Here is a 19,799-nt window from a genome sequence, read left to right on the forward strand (position 1 = left end):
GCTTTCAGTAGACAAGTTCACATTCCTTCATAACATAAAAACAAAATGTGGTGGTCTCAAAAATGCTGCCATTAACGTGCATTTACATCTTGACATAATGGTAAATGCTCTCCTAAATGCTACGAAAATGCATTAACTGTATCTAAAAATCCAAGTTTTCTGGGAGTGGAGGAAATTGCCCCCGTGCCACCACTGCACTAGTAATATGTTGTCAGCTTTGTACATCTGATTTCTAAACCAATTTAATATTTTTACTTTTCTCCCAGTTTTGTGAAGGGTGCTCCGGGGAGGAAGGGTGCAAGAGAAGTGTAGAAAGTGAGGGAAAACTGTTCAAATAATAACTATGAAATACTTCCACACACACACACACACACACACACACACACACATAACAGTATATCACAATTTCTAGTATGCAAAGGAAAATTATTCGAGAGGCTGATAGAGAAAGAAAAGTCAAAATTACAACAAAACTATAAAATCCTAAATTGGCGCAGTAGAAATTGACAAAAAATGGTTGAAAATACCGAATTCTTGAGGATACGCATAAACGATACAACTTTACACATAATTCCGACTTCTGACCTGATAAGACAAGATAGGTATAATTCTTATTGGATTAAGAACAAAATTAATTCCTTGCAGTTACCATTGTATTGTGTATTCTGATGAGTTTTCCCATATGGTAAAATTGGTTTATACTGTACAAATACACCCAGGATATACAGATACAGCTCTAATGCTCTATATGTATTGTGATTTACCATTGCAACATGTTCAGTCTGTCATGCATGGCAATTTTATGACAGTCATGCAGGGCTATTTTATGAGTCATGCAGGGGTACTTATATGTAATGCAGGGCTATTTTAAGAATCGTACAGGGCTATGTTACAGGTAATGCAGGACTATTTTATGAGTCATGCAGGGCTATTTTATGAGTCATGCAGGACTATTTTATGAGTCATGCAGGGCTATTTTATGAGTCATGCAGGACTATTTTATGACAGTATCACAGTCTGTAGCTTCAGTCTAATCTACAGTCACCACTAGTCACTGACACTACACCCCCCTGACTCTCCACAGCTGATTAATGACCTCGGGAGGCAAAACCACGTGCGGTGTAGCCTATCTTGGTTAAAACTCCACCGTAAAGTTTGCCTCACCTGAAGATTAGACACCCCATTCTATAGCTAACCTAACTTAATTTAACCTAACCGTAACTAAACCCAACCTAACCTTCACCAATCTAATCTAATCTAACCCCCCGGTAGAAAAAGGGTGTATAAACTTAGGTAAAAATAAGGTAGGGTGGTTAATCTTTAGGTGATCCGAAAGCTTATATGGTATTGGTAAAAATTATACTGAGAGAAGATCGAGTTTGATTTTTTAAAACACATTATACAATATAATTTTACCTTTAAAAACGTTCAGCGTATGATGCACTCACATTGCACTTAGTATTGAGCTTGTTAATGGCCCAGACTCGGAAACAATGACTTTAATGAGCGTTTCAGAGGACGTTTGAGCACCAGGCAAGACGGATTTTGATATTTCAGATTTTATAATTAATGGAACTGTCACAAAAAAATCGCTTTCAAACCCCGACTGAGGGGACGCTGTGAATACCCCCCCCCCTTCTTCCTCCACCTCTTCTTCCTCAATCCGTCAAATGGAAGTAGAGAATTATACACAAAAAACGCTACAGAATGTTAATGAATGTATATTACGTATTGGTTTGTTAGCTGAGCGTTATACAATATTCCTTGATTGATTTCTGACAGCTATGATATTTAATGAATAAATTTAATTAAATGTAAAAAAATGTGCAACTCTAGATGTTGTTAGGAAAATACCACACAAGAAGTACAACACAGGATAGTTTGAGGTAAAAATTAAGTTACGGCAAGATAGAAATTCAGATACCCTATTATAACGTATACATTCATAGTGTGAGTTAATTTCTCTCCTCCCTTATCTCCTTTAAAATTTTCTTATCTTTCTATTTATTTTATTCCATTAAAAAAATTCAGGTTGTTGATATTTATTATTTCTTTGGTTTTATTGGGATGTTGTAACTGACACTCATTTAAATTTGGACTTCAACTGCCAGGATAATTAAACACTTCATTAAAGATATAATTTCCACAAGAATCAATATTAAAAAAATAGAAAAATAAAAGCATCGTGCCAAAAAATTTTCATTAAAAAAAATCCCGTTTCACATAATTCGTCCTGCTAACCTCTGCCCTTCAAGATTTATATAATTTTTTTCACCCATTTATTTCCCTATAACGCTCATAATTTCCCCCACCTTCAGGCCGGGTTTCATGGAGGGAAGGAAAGGGAGGGAGGGAGGGATTGACACCATTTAATATCAGCACTCAGGGTGGCGCGCGCCGTCATCCATTCCTTTGTCTACCGCCCTTCCCGAGCGCTTCATGGCCGACAATAAATATTTCCATTATCCACCCTTCTCTTGTCTTCTGCTTTTATCTTTATTTCAGCTTTAGTGTTAGTCTCTTCAGGCATCTATCTCAAACTGCAGAAGGGGGCGAGTGCTATCCCGTGTTGGTAATTCCATGTTTAATTACACTTTCCCGCTTTTTTTTTTCTTCCTCTTGCCATTAATTTTACTTTCTACCTGACGGTTCTTCATCCCTGTGTTTTCTTATCCCCCGTTATCACTCTCTTTGTTCCCTCATTCTCAGTTCTCACTCACAAATCTTCGTTATGCCTTTATTCTCTCACTCAACCTCTGTATATTGAAAAATTTACAAATGTGCGCCATTAAGTTCATTTACAACGGTAATGTCCGCCTAAGGGATGATTGGTGGACAAAATTTCATGAAATGTATTATTTACATCACTTATTACTTGATTTAAATACAATAATGAACTATCTACATTTATTTTTTTTATTCATGTCATCCATTCGAGAATCTTGAAGCACTTAAAGAAAGAATTATTTTGTAGAGGAAATATTTGTATTTGATAATTTACCATTTCTAGTTTTGTTATGATTTATATATATATACAGTAATTACATTTATGACCCACAATTGCCAGATATTGCCAAGTGTCCAAGGAATCTGAACACAATTGTAATCAACGTAATTAATAATATACAAAACATTAATGATAAAACACCCATTATTAATTATAATCTTGCCGACAAGGAGCGCTGATAAAAGTGTTAATGCAACTAATAACTTGTGTGAGTGTTTGGCATGTGAGGGAGACTGTCAACTCAGCGGCTTTTAATACGTAATGAGTGTTTATTCTGCTAAACCGTCAATGTTATTGGAACATATCAAATTTCCCTAAAATATGGAAACCCTTTAAAAGTTCACCTAAAGTGTTTATCCCACCAAATAGTCAATAAAGATGGAACACTTAAAATTTCCCTAAAATATGGAAACCCTTTAAAAGTTCACCTAAAGTGTTTATCCCACCAAATAGTCAATAATGATGGAACTGACATGAAACACTGACTGGGAGATAAAAAAAAAATTACAAAAACATGGAAAACTTAAAAGCCTAGTAATGATTTTAATATGAAATTATCTAAAGATTGAATATAAAGTTTATAATATATGAGGGAGTAATGTAATTAGTAAGTGGTGTAGACATTTATACACAAAAATTGAATGAGTGTTTATCAGGAGGTTGTAGTGCTTGAAAAGGCTGTCATAGATAGATAGATATATGGATGGATTGATAGTTGGATGTATAGATAAATGAATGGATAGATAGATAGAAGATAGATAGATAGATAGATGCAGATGGACAGCTAGACGGATATACATAGATATATGGATGGGTGGATGGATGGATGGATGGACGGATGAATAGATGGCTGGATGAATATATACTGTAGATAGTATAGAGATATAGGTAAATGGATGGCTGGATGGGTAGATAGATAGACAGACAGATAGATTGATATTGATAGATGGATGGTCACAGGTGTGGATCCAGGTCAGGTGTACGGAGGTAAATTGGGGAGGATTAAAGTTAGCACGATATTGGGGTGGGTGTGTGTGTGTGTGTGTATCTCTATGGGTCTAAAACTCCTTAGCACTTCACCTCATACAAAATTACATGTGTATTTTTGCCTCATAAACACTCCATAAATGACGTCTTTACACACACACACACGAAAAAACATTCAATATGGCGTCAAGGTTCCCCCAAGACTTTAGATACGTTCATTTAGCACCAGCGTGTGAGTCTAAACTTTGGTTAGTTGGGGGGAGGAAAGGGGGGAAGGGGTTTGTGGGGAGGAAGGAGGAAAAAAGGGGGAAGGAGTGAGATGATGAAGTGGTAAATTGACGCAGCTGTGAACCGTGTATGTGTGTGTGTGTGTGTGTGTGTATGTGTGACTCACTCTCCACAAGTGTTCAGGCTAGACTTAATTTCAGTGAAGTGTACGCAGGTGGGTGAGGAGAGAGAGAGAGAGAGAGAGAGAGAGAGAGAGCTTTTCTGGCGTTCACTGAGAAATAAGATAAAACCAAATCGTATTTTCTATGGCTTCCTCTGTTTACAATAACAAAGTGAAATTCAGTCTTCGCTTTCTATATATTAACAAATCAACTAAGCAATAAAAATAAATAATAAATACTTAAACATCTCTGTTACTCCTTCATATTATCAATATTCACGAAAATATTTTAGCTCGGTAATGTCAGAGGTAAATAACAGTTGATGGATGAAGCGACGTTCATACAAACTCTATTTCAGTAGTGCTCAATCCCTCACTGCCAGCCAATATAAAGCATCCGCCACTGTCAGCTACACCAGCCTTCCACAATTACACTTCATCGAAACGAATTATGCAAACTTGGCAACTTCAATTTCCGAACTGCAGTTAAAAAAAGTTAAGTTTAAATTTTTGCGTTGCTTGGAGAATACTGTGGATATTAGAGATCGCGAAAGATGGAAGACGGGGGTGACTCAAGTATTGGAACAGCGGGGAAACTTTAATGCCCTTGATTCAATATTTTCTTCGTGCGGGAGAACCGGCTTTAATGTACTAAGTTTATTATTGGGTAAGAAAAAGTGGATTTGTGGATTTTGTTTTAATATCGAGAGTAATTATCCACAGGGAAAAGGTTTAATGTACTGAGTTTAATTAGTCATTTATCTTGTCTCGAAAATTATAGTCGAGTGCGTTCAAACTCAGACACGTAAATCACAAGTCATTTCCCGTCATTTTTTTCACTCATGTTCAAAAGAGGCCAAACATGGACCCTCCCCCCCAACACAATGCAGTTACCATTCCCAGACTTTTAAACACTATTTCTTACCAACCATTAGTTAATTCACATGTCAAGCGATACACAAAGTTGCAATTTAGAGGAAAACTTAATTTCTAAAGTTGAAAAATATGGCGTAATATACAGCATTATAAATCGTATCAAGTAAAAACAAATAAGAACCAACATACCAATATATTAAAAGTGTTCCAAGACGGCGGCTAGGTAAACATAGCAAATGAAAACATAGATTTCTTTGTCATTTCATAAGTAACAAACCTTAGTATCAATAGCTTAAAAGTGTTCCAATATGGCGGTGAGGTATATAGCTTCCAATATCAATCTATTTCCTCTGTCAGGCAAGGAAAATGACGACGTGTTTGAGTAAGAGGGGGAGTAGGAAGAGGAGGAGGCGGCAAGATGGCGGGGAGAGAGAGGGGATGGGGGGCGGCAGGGAGTATAGCCTTTCAAATACCAATGGACTCATCTGTCATACGAACAAAGAAAACGTATATCAATAGTCTGAAAAGTGGAGCAAGATGGCGGACGGGAAGGAGAAGGGTTAGGTGAGGGAAGGGGAGGAGAGGGAGAGGGTAAGATGGCAGGTTGATAGACCATCATTAATAATATCCATCCAGTCAGGCTTCACTTTGGTCTAAATTCAATTTCTGGGAAGGTCATGAGAGACGATGTTGAATGTACCTTACCTTCTTAACAGGTATATCACTCACTCCACACACACACACACACACACACACACACACACACACACACACACACACACATACATTATAGTTACTCAGCATTATATATTTACACGACTCGATAAACAAGTGACTGACTGATTGACTCACTCACTCACTGACGGAGAAAATACAATCATATTTCAATATACAAAATCGTTCATCATTGGTGAAAATAAACAGCCGTGGTAGTCTGGTGAAAATACCCATCTATATGAAAACTTACATCATCATCATCATTATTATTATTATTATAGGCAGCATAAGGGGATGATGAAGGCTTTCCCTGCACCGTCTCACACCAAACCGCGCCTCTATCCTATCCTATCCTATCCTATCCTAACCTAACCTAACCAAACTTAACCTTATCAAACCATACCTAATCTAACCTAACCTACCCTAAAATCACCTACTTTAACCCCTAGGTAACATTAGGATGGATAATAATCAGGTAAAACAAACTGGGGTGCCTAATCTTCACGTGATGTCAATGGTCCAGTCTAAAACGTAAACAAACACGGTATACTTCACATCCGCGAGATGCCGTGACTGACGTGCTATTAATAACATTCATTCATGCAGGTTACGGTACCTTCAGATCTACTACACTGTACTACATCGTAACTACATCAAGACACGCACGAATCACCTGACTCGTATACGATACAATCTTCATTTTTGTACGAGAATCAAATGTGTGACGTCATACTTTGTTTACAAGTGACGTCACGGGTATATAATCGTGACGTCATACTTTGTTTACAAGTGACGTCACGGGTATATATTCGTGAGGTCACAAGACTAGCGCATGCGTAGATAAGTGTTTGTGCCAGACATGCATTTTGGCACTGGATTATTTTAACAATTAGCTTGACACATTAACACTAAGACACACTAACACTAACAAGACACACTAACACTAACAAGACACACTAACACCAACAAGACACACTAACACTAACAAGACACACTAATACTAAGACACACTAACACTAACAAGACACACTAACACTAACAAGACACACTAACACTAACAAGACACACTAACACTAAGACACACTAACACTAACAAGACACACTAACACCAACAAGACACACTAACACTAAGACACACTAACACTAACAAGACACACTAACACTAACAAAACACACTAACACTAACAAGATACACTAACACTAACAAGACACACTAACAAGACACACTAACACTAACAAGACACTAACACTAACAAGACACACTAACACTAACAACACACTAACACTAACAAGACACACTAACACTAAGACACACTTACACTAAGACACACTAATACCAACAAGACACACTAACACTAACAAGACACACTAACACTAACAAGACACACTAACACTAACAAAACACACTAACACTAAGACACACTAACACTAACAAGACACACTAACACTAAGACACACTAACACTAACAAGACACACTAAGACACACTAATACCAACAAGACACACTAACACTAACAAGACACACTAACACTAAGACACACTAACACTAACAAGACACACTAATACTAAGACACACACTAACACTAAGACACACAACAAGACACACTAACACTAACAAGACACTAACACAACAAACACACTAACACTAGACACACTAACATAACAAAACACACTAACACTAAGACAAACTATTACCAACAAGACATAACACTAAACACACTAACACTAACACTAAGACACACCTAACAAGAACACTAACACAAACAAGACACACTAACACTAACAAAACACACTAACAATAAGACACTAACACTAAAGACACACTAACACTAAGACACACTAACAAGACACACTAACACTAACAAGACACACTAACACTAACAAAACACACTAACACTAAGACACACTAACACAACAAGACACTAACACTAAGACACACTAACACTAACAAGACACACTAATACCAACAAGACACACTAACACTAACAAGACACACTAACACTAACAAGACGCACTAACACTAACAAAACACACTAACACTAAGACACACTAACATAACAAGACACACTACCAACAAGACACTACACTAACAAGACACACTAACACTAACAAGACACACTAACACTAACAAAACGCACTAACACTCAAGACATACTAACACTAACAAGACACACTAACACTAAAGACACACTAACACTAACAAGACACACTAATACCAACAAGACACACTAACACTAACAAGACACACTAACACTAAGACACACTAACACTAAGACACACTAACAAGACACACTAACACTAAACACGCAACACTAAGACACACTAACAAGACACATAACACTAACAAGACACACTAACACTAACACAAAACACACTAACACTAAGACACACTAACACTAACAAAACACACTAACACTAAGACACACTAATACCAACAAGACACACTAACACTAACAAGACACACTAACACTAAGACACACTAACAAGACACACTAACACACTAAGACACACTAACACTAAGACACACTAACAAGACACACCAACACTAACAAGAACACACTAACACTAACAAACACACTAACACTAAGACACACTAACACTAACAAAACACACACTAACACTAAGACAAACTTACCAACAAGACACACTAACACTAAAGACACACTAACAAGACACACTAACACTAAGACACACTAATACCAACAAGACACACTAACACACCAAGACACACTAACAAGACACACATTAACACTAACAAGACACACTAACATAACAAGACACACTAACACTAAGACACATAACGCTAACAAGACATAACATAACAGACACACTAACACTAACAAGACACACTAACACTAACAAGACACACTAACACTAAGACACTAACTAACAAAACACTAACACTAAGACACTAACACTAACAAGACACACACTAACACTAAGAACACACTAACACTAACAAGACACACTAACACCAACAAGACACACTAACACCAACAAGACACACTAACACTAACAAGACACACTAACATAACAAGACACTAACACTAAGACACACTAACACTAACAAAACACACTAACACTAAGACACACTAACACTAACAAGACACACTAACACTAAGACACACTAACACTAACAAGACACACTAACACCAACAAGACACACTAACACTAAGACACACTAACACTAAGACACACTAACAAGACACACTAACACTAACAAGACACACTAACATAACAAGACACACTAACACTAAGACACACTAACACTAAGACACACTAACAAGACACACTAACACTAACAGACACACTAACACTAACAAAACACACTAACACTAAGACACACTAACACTAACAAAACACACTAACACTAAGACAAACTATTACCAACAAGACACACTAACACTAAGACACACACTAACAAGACACACTAACAAACACACTAACACTAACAAAACACACTAACACTAAGACACACTAATACCAACAAGACACACTAACACTAAGACACACTAACAAGACACACTAACACTAACAAGACACACTAACACTAACAAAACACACTAACACTAAGACACACTAACACTAACAAGACACACTAACACTAGACACACTAACACTAACAAGACACACTAATACCAACAAGACACACTAACACTAACAAGACACACTAACAAGACACACTAACAAGACACACTAACACACTAACAAGACACACTAACACTAACAAAACACACTAACACTAAGACACACTAACACTAACAAGACACACTGACACTAACAAAACACTAACACTAAGACACACTAATACCAACAAGACACACTAACAAGACACACTAACACTAACAAGACACACTAACAAGACACACTAACAAGACACACTAACAAGACACACTAACAGAACACACTAACACTAACAAGACACACTAACACTAACAAAACACACTAACACTAAGACACACTAACACTAACAAGACACACTAACACTAACAAACACACTAACACTAAGACACACTAATACCAACAAGACACACTAACAGACACACTAACACTAACAAGACACACTAACACCTAACAAACACACTAACACTAAGACACACTAACACCAACAGAACACACTAACACTAACAAACACACTAACACTAAGACACACTAACACCAACAAGACACACTAACACTGGACACACTAACAAGACACACTAACAAGACACACTAACAAGACACACTAACAAGACACACTAACATAACAAGACACACTAACACTAACAAAACACACTAACACTAAGACACACTAATACCAACAAGACACACTAACACCAACAAGACACACTAACACCAACAAGACACACTAACACTAACAAGACACACTAACACTAAGACACACTAACACTAAGACACACTAACACCAACAAGACACACTAACACTAACAAGACACACTAACACTAACAAGACACACTAACACTAACAAGACACACTAACACTAACAAGACACACTAACACTAACAAGACACACTAACACTAACAAAACACACTAACACTAAGACACACTAATACCAACAAGACACACTAACACCAACAAGACACATAACACCAACAAGACACACACTAACACTAACAAGACATAACACTAAGACACACTAACACTAAGACACACTAACACCAACAAGACACTAACACTAAGACACACTAACACCAACAAGACACACTAACACTAAGACACACTAACACCAACAAGACACTACAAGACACACCTAACACTAAGACACACTAACACCAACAAGACACACTAACACTAAGACACACTAATACCAACAAGACACACTAACAAGACACACTAACACTAATACACACTAATACCAACAAGACACACTAACACTAAGACACACTAACACCAACAGACACACTAACAAGACACACTAACACTAAGACACACTAATACCAACAAGACACACTAACACTAAGACACACTAACAAGACACACACTACACAACAAGACACACTAACACTAAGACACACTAATACCAACAAGCACACACTAACAAGACACACTAACACTAAGACACACTAATACCAACAAGACACACTAACACTAAGACACACTAACAAGACACACTAACAAGACACACTAACAAGACACACTAACACTAACAAGACACTAACACTAAGACACACTAACAAGACACACTAACACTAACAAGACACACTAACACTAAGACACACTAATACCAACAAGACACACTAACACTAAGACACACTAATACCAACAAGACACACTAACACTAAGACACACTAATACCAACAAGACACACTAACAAGACACACTAATACCAACAAGACACACTAATACCAACAAGACACACTAACACTAAGACACACTAACAGACACACTAACCCAACAAGACACTAACACTAGACACACTAACACCAACAAGACACACTAACACTACAAGACACACTAACACTAAGACACACTAACACCAACAAGACACACTAATAAGACACACTAACACCAACAAGACACACTAACACTAAGACACACTAACACTAACAGACACACTAACACCAACAAGACACACTAACACCAACAAGACACACTAATACCAACAAGACACACTAACACTAAGACACACTAACAAGACACTAACACCAACAAGACACACTAACAAGACACACTAACACTAAGACACACTAACACCAACAAGACACACTAACAAGACACACTAACACTAAGACACACTAATACCAACAAGACACACTAACACTAAGACACACTAACACTAAGACACACTAACACCAACAAGACACACTAACACTAAGACACACTAACAAGACACACTAACACCAACAAGACACACTAACACTAAGACACTAACACCAACAAGACACACTAACACTAAGACACTAACACCAACAAGACACACTAACAAGACACCCAACACTAAGACACACCAATACCAACAAGACACACTAACACTAAGACACACTAACACTAAGACACACTAACACCAACAAGACACACTAACACTAAGACACACTAACAAGACACACTAATACCAACAAGACACACTAACACTAAGACACTAACACTAAGACACACTAACAAGACACACTAATACCAACAAGACACACTAACACTAAGACACACTAACACCAACCAAGACACACTAACACTAAGACACACTAACACCAACAAGACACACTAACACCAACAAGACACACTAACACTAAGACACCTAACCAAACACTAAACCAACAAGACACACTAACACTAAGACACACTAACACTAAGCCACACTAACAAGACACACTAACACCAACAAGACACACTAACACTAAGACACACTAACACTAAGACACACTAACAAGACACACTAATACCAACAAGACACACACTAACACTAAGACACACTAACAAGACACACTAACACTAAGACACACTAATACCAACAAGACACACCAACACTAAGACACACTAACCCAACAAGACACACTAACACTAGACACACTAACAAGACACACTAACACTAAGACACACTAACACCAACAAGACACACTAACACTAAGACACACACTAACACCAACAAGACACTAACACCAACAAGACACACTCCTAGACGCACTAACACCAACAAGACACTAACACTAAGACACACTAACACAGACGCACTAACACTAAGACACACTAACACCAACAAGACACACTAACACTAAGACACACTAACACCAACAAGACACACTAACACCAACAAGACACACTAACACTAAGACACACTAACACCAACAAGACACACTAACACCAACCGACACACTAACACTAACAAGACACACTAACACTAGGACACTAACACCAACAAGACACACTAACGCTAAGACACACTAACACCAACAAGACACACTAACACCAACAAGACACACCTAACACTAAGACACACTAACACCAACAAGACACTAACACTAAGACACACTAACACCAACAAGACACACTAACACCAACAAGACGCAACACTAAGACACACTAACGCAACAAAACACACTAACACTAAGAAACACTAACACTACGACACCTAACACCAACAAAGACACACTAACACTAAGAACACTAACACCAACAAGACACACTAACACTAAGACACACTAACAACAAGACACACTAACATAAGACACACTAACAAGACACACTAACACCAACAAGACACACTAACACTAAGACACACTAACACCAACAAGACACACTAACACTAAGACACACTAACACCAACAAGACACACTAACACTAAGACACACTAACAAGACACACTAACACCAACAAGACACACTAACACTAGAACACCGCACCAACAAGACACACTAACACTAAGACACACTAACACCAACAAGACACACTAACACCAACAAGACGCACTAACACGACACACTAACAAGACCACACTAACACAATACCAACAAGACACACTAACCACTAAGACACACTAACACTAAGACACACTAACACCAACAAGACACACTAACACTAAGACACACTAACACTAACAAGACACACTAACACCAACAAGACACACTAACACTAAAGACACACTAACACCAACAAGACACACTAACAAGACACACTAACACCAACAAGACACACTAACACTAAGACACACTAACACCAACAAGACACACACTAACACTAAGACACACACTAACAAGACACTAACACCAACAAGACACACTAACAAGACACACCAACACTAAGACACACTAACACCAACAAGACACACTAACAAGACACACTAACAAGACACACTAACACCAACAAGACACACTAACACTAAGACACACTAACACCAACAAGACACACTAACAAGACACACTAACACTAAAGACACTAACACCAAGACACACTAACACCAACAAGACACACTAACACTAAGACACACTAACACCAACAAGACACAAAACACTAAGACACACTAACAAGACACACTAACACCAACAAGACACACTAACACTGAACACACTAACACCAACAAAACACACTAACACTAAAACACACTAACACCAACAGACACACTAACACTAAGACACACACTAACACCAACAAGACACACGAACACTAAGACACACCAACACAACAGACACACTAACACTAAACACTAACACTAGACACACTAACAGACACACTAACACCAACAAGACACACTAACACTAAGACACACTAACAACAAGACACACTAACACTAAGACACACTAACCAACAAGACACTAACACCCAAGACACACTAACACCAACAAGACACACTAACACTAAGACACACTAACAAGACACACTAACACTAAGACACACACAAACACTAACAAGACACTAACAAGACACACTAACACTACGACACACTAACACCAACAAGACACACTAACACTAAAGACACACTAACAAGACACACTAACACTAAGACACACTAACACTAACAAGACACACTAACACTAAGACACACTAACACACAAGACACACTAACACCAACAAGACACACTAACACTAAGACACACAACAAGCACACACTAACACTAGACACACTAACACTAACAAGCACTAACAAGACACACTAACACTAAGACACACTAATACCAACAAGACACTAACACTAAGACACACTAACACTAAGACACATAACACTAACAAGACACACTAACACTAAGACACACTAACACCAACAGACACACAACAAGACACCACTAACACTAAGACACTAATACCAACAAGACACACTAACACTAACAAGACACACTAACACTAACAAGACACACTAACACACTAAGACACACTAACACTAACAAGACACACTAACCAAGACACACTAACACTAACAAGACACACTAACACTAACAAGACACACTAACAAGACACACTAACACTAAGACACACCAACACTAAGACACACTAACACTAACAAGACACACTAACACTAGAACACACTAATACCAACAAGACACACTAACACCTAACAAGACACAATAACACTAACAAGACACACTAACAAACACACTAACACTAAGACACACTAACACCAACAAGACACACTAACAAGACACACTAACACTAAGACACACTAACACCAACAAGACACACTAACAAGACACACTAAAAGAACACTAACACCAACAAGACACACTAACAAGACACACTAACACTAACAGACACACTAACACTAAGACACACTAACAAGACACACTAACAAGACACACTAACACCAACAAGACACACTAACAAGACACACTAACACTAAGACACACTAACACTAACAAGACACACTAACAAGACACACTAACACCAACAGACACACTAACAAGACACACCTAACACTAAGACACACTAACAAGACACACTAACACTAAGACACACTAACAAGACACACTAACCCAACAAGACACACTAACAAGACACACTAACACTAAGACACACTAACAAACACACTAACACTAAGACACACTAACAAGACACACTAACACTAAGACACACTAACACTAAGAACCACACTAACACTAAGACACACTAACACTAACAAGACACACTAACAAGACACACTAACACTAAGACACACTAACACTAAGACACACTAACACTAAGACACACTAGCAACAAGACACACTAACACTAACAAGACACACTAACACTAACAAGACACACTAACACTAACAAGACACACTAACACTAAGACACACTAACACTAACAAGACACACTAACAAGACACTAACACTAAGACACTAACCTAAGACACACTAACACTAAGACACACTAACACTAACAAGACACACTAACACTAACAAGACACTAACACTAACAAGACACACTAACACTAAGACACACTAACACTAAAGACACACACTAACACTAAAGACACCAACATAACAAGACACACTAACACTAACAAGACACACTAACACTAACAAGACACACACTAACAAGACACACTAATACCAACAAGACACACTAACAAGACACACCTAACACTAAGACACACTAACACTAAGACACACTAACACTAACAAGACACACTAATACCAGCAAGACACTAACACTAACAAGACACACTAACACTAAGACACACTAACACTAAGACACACTAACAAGACACACTAACACTGAGAACACGCAACACTTCAGACACACTAACAAGACACATAACACTATTAAGACACACTAACACTAACCACAAAACACACTAACACTAAGACACACTAACACTAACAAAACACACTAACACTAAGACACACTAATACCAACAAGACACACTAACACTAACAAGACACACTAACACTAAGACACACTAACAAGACACACTAACACACTAAGACACACTAACACTAAGACACACTAATAACAAGACACACCTAACACTAACAAGACACACACTAACACTAACAAACACACTAACACTAAGACACACCTAACACTAACAAAACACACACTAACACTAAGACAAACTGTACCAACAAGACACACTAACACTAAAGACACACTAACAAGACACACTAACACTAAGACACACTAATACCAACAAGACACACTAACACACCAAGACACACTAACAAGACACACATTAACACTAACAAGACACACTAACATAACAAGACACACTAACACTAAGACGCATAACGCTAACAAGACATAACATAACAGACGCACTAACACTAACAAGACACACTAACACTAACAAGACACACTAACACTAAGACACTAACTAACAAAACACTAACACTAAGACACTAACACTAACAAGACACACACTAACACTAAGACACACACTAACACTAACAAGACACACTAACACCAACAAGACACACTAACACCAACAAGACGCACTAACACTAACAAGACACACTAACATAACAAGACACTAACACTAAGACACACTAACACTAACAAAACACACTAACACTAAGACACACTAACACTAACAAGACACACTAACACTAAGACACACTAACACTAATAAGACACACTAACACCAACAAGACACACTAACACTAAGACACACTAACACTAAGACACACTAACAAGATTACACTAACACTAACAAGACTTACACTAACATAACAAGACACACTAACACTAAGACACACACTAACACTAAGACACACTAACAAGACACACTAACACTAACAGACACACTAACACTAACAAAACACACTAACACTAAGACACACTAACACTAACAAAACACACTAACACTAAGACAAACTATTACCAACAAGACACACTAACACTAAGACACACACTAACAAGACACACTAACTAGGAACACACACTAACACTAACAAAACACACTAACACTAAGACACACTAATACCAACAAGACACACTAACACTAAGACACACTAACAAGACACACTAACACTAACAAGACACACTAACACTAACAAAACACACCTAACACTAAGACACACTAACACTAACAAGACACACTAACACTAGACACACTAACACTAACAAGACACACTAATACCAACAAGACACACTAACACTAACAAGACACACTAACAAGACACACTAACAAGACACACTAACACACTAACAAGACACACTAACATAACAAAACACACTAGCACTAAGACACACTAACACTAACAAGACACACTGACACTAACAAAACACTAACACTAAGACACACTAATACCAACAAGACACACTAACAAGGAACACACTAACACTAACAAGACACACTAACAAGACACACTAACAAGACACACTAACAAGACACACTAACAGAACACACTAACACTAACAAGACACACTAACACTAACAAAACACACTAACACTAAGACACACTAACACTAACAAGACACACTAACACTAACAAACACACTAACACTACAAGACACACTAATACCAACAAGACACACTAACAGACACACTAACACTAACAAGACACACTAACACCTAACCAACACACCCAACACTACAAGACACACTAACACCAACAGAACACACTAACACTAACAAACACACTAACACTAAGACACACTAACACCAGCAAGACACACTAACACTGGAACACACTAACAAGACACACTAACAAGACACACTAACAAGACACACTAACAAGACACACTAACATAACAAGACACACTAACACTAACAAAACACACTAACACTAAGACGCACTAATACCAACAAGACACACTAACACCAACAAGACGCACTAACACCAACAAGGAACACACTAACACTAACAAGACACACTAACACTAAGACACACTAACACTTTAGACACACTAACACCAGCAAGACACACTAACACTAACCGCACAAAGACACACTAACACTAACAAGACACACTAACACTAACAAGACACACTAACACTAACAAGACACACTAACACTAACAAGACACACTAACACTAACAAAACACACTAACACTAAGACACACTAATACCAACAAGACACACTAACACCAACAAGACACATAACACCAACAAGACACACACTAACACTAACAAGACATAACACTAAGACACACTAACACTAAGACACACTAACACCAGCAAGACACTAACACTAAGACACACTAACACCAACAAGACACACTAACACTAAGACACACTAACACCAACAAGACACTATAAGACACACCTAACACTAAGACACACTAACACCAACAAGACACACTAACACTAAGACACACTAATACCAACAAGACGCACTAACAAGACACACTAACACTAATACACACTAATACCAACAAGACACACTAACACTAAGACACACTAACACCAACAGACACACTAACAAGACACACTAACACTAAGACACACTAATACCAACAAGATTACACTAACACTAAGACACACTAACAAGACACACACTAGCACAACAAGACACACTAACACTAAGACACACTAATACCAACAAGACACACACTAACAAGACACACTAACACTAAGACACACTAATACCAACAAGACACACTAACACTAAGACACACTAACAAGACTGCACTAACAAGACACACTAACAAGACACACTAACACTAACAAGACACTAACACTAAGACACACTAACAAGACACACTAACACTAACAAGACACACTAACACTAAGACACACTAATACCAACAAGACACACTAACACTAAGACACACTAATACCAACCAAGACACACTAACACTAAGACACACTAATACCAGCAAGACACACTAACAAGACACACTAATACCAACAAGACACACTAATACCAACAAGACACACTAACACTAAGACACACTAACAGAACACACTAACGCAACAAGACACTAGCACTAGAACGCACTAACACCAACAAGACTGCACTAACACTACAAGACACACTAACACTAAGACACACTAACACCAACAAGACACACTATTAAGACACACTAACACCATTAAGACACACTAACACTAAGACACACTAACACTAACAGACACACTAACACCAACAAGACACACTAGCACCAACAAGACACACTAATACCAACAAGACACACTAACACTAAGACACACTAACAAGACACTAACACCAACAAGACACACTAACAAGACACACTAACACTAAGACACACTAACACCAGCAAGACACACTAACAAGACACACTAACACTAAGACACACTAATACCAACAAGACACACTAACACTAAGACACACTAACACTAAGACACACTAACACCAATAAGACACACTAACACTAAGACACACTAACAAGACACACTAACACCAGCAAGACACACTAACACTAAGACACTAACACCAACAAGACACACTAACACTAAGACACTAACACCAACAAGACACACTAACAAGACACGCAACACTAAGACACACACAA

This window comes from Homarus americanus, unplaced genomic scaffold (assembly GCF_018991925.1).
Source record: "Homarus americanus isolate GMGI-L3 unplaced genomic scaffold, GMGI_Hamer_2.0 scaffold48220, whole genome shotgun sequence".
NCBI classification, from domain to species: Eukaryota; Metazoa; Arthropoda; class Malacostraca; order Decapoda; family Nephropidae; genus Homarus; species Homarus americanus.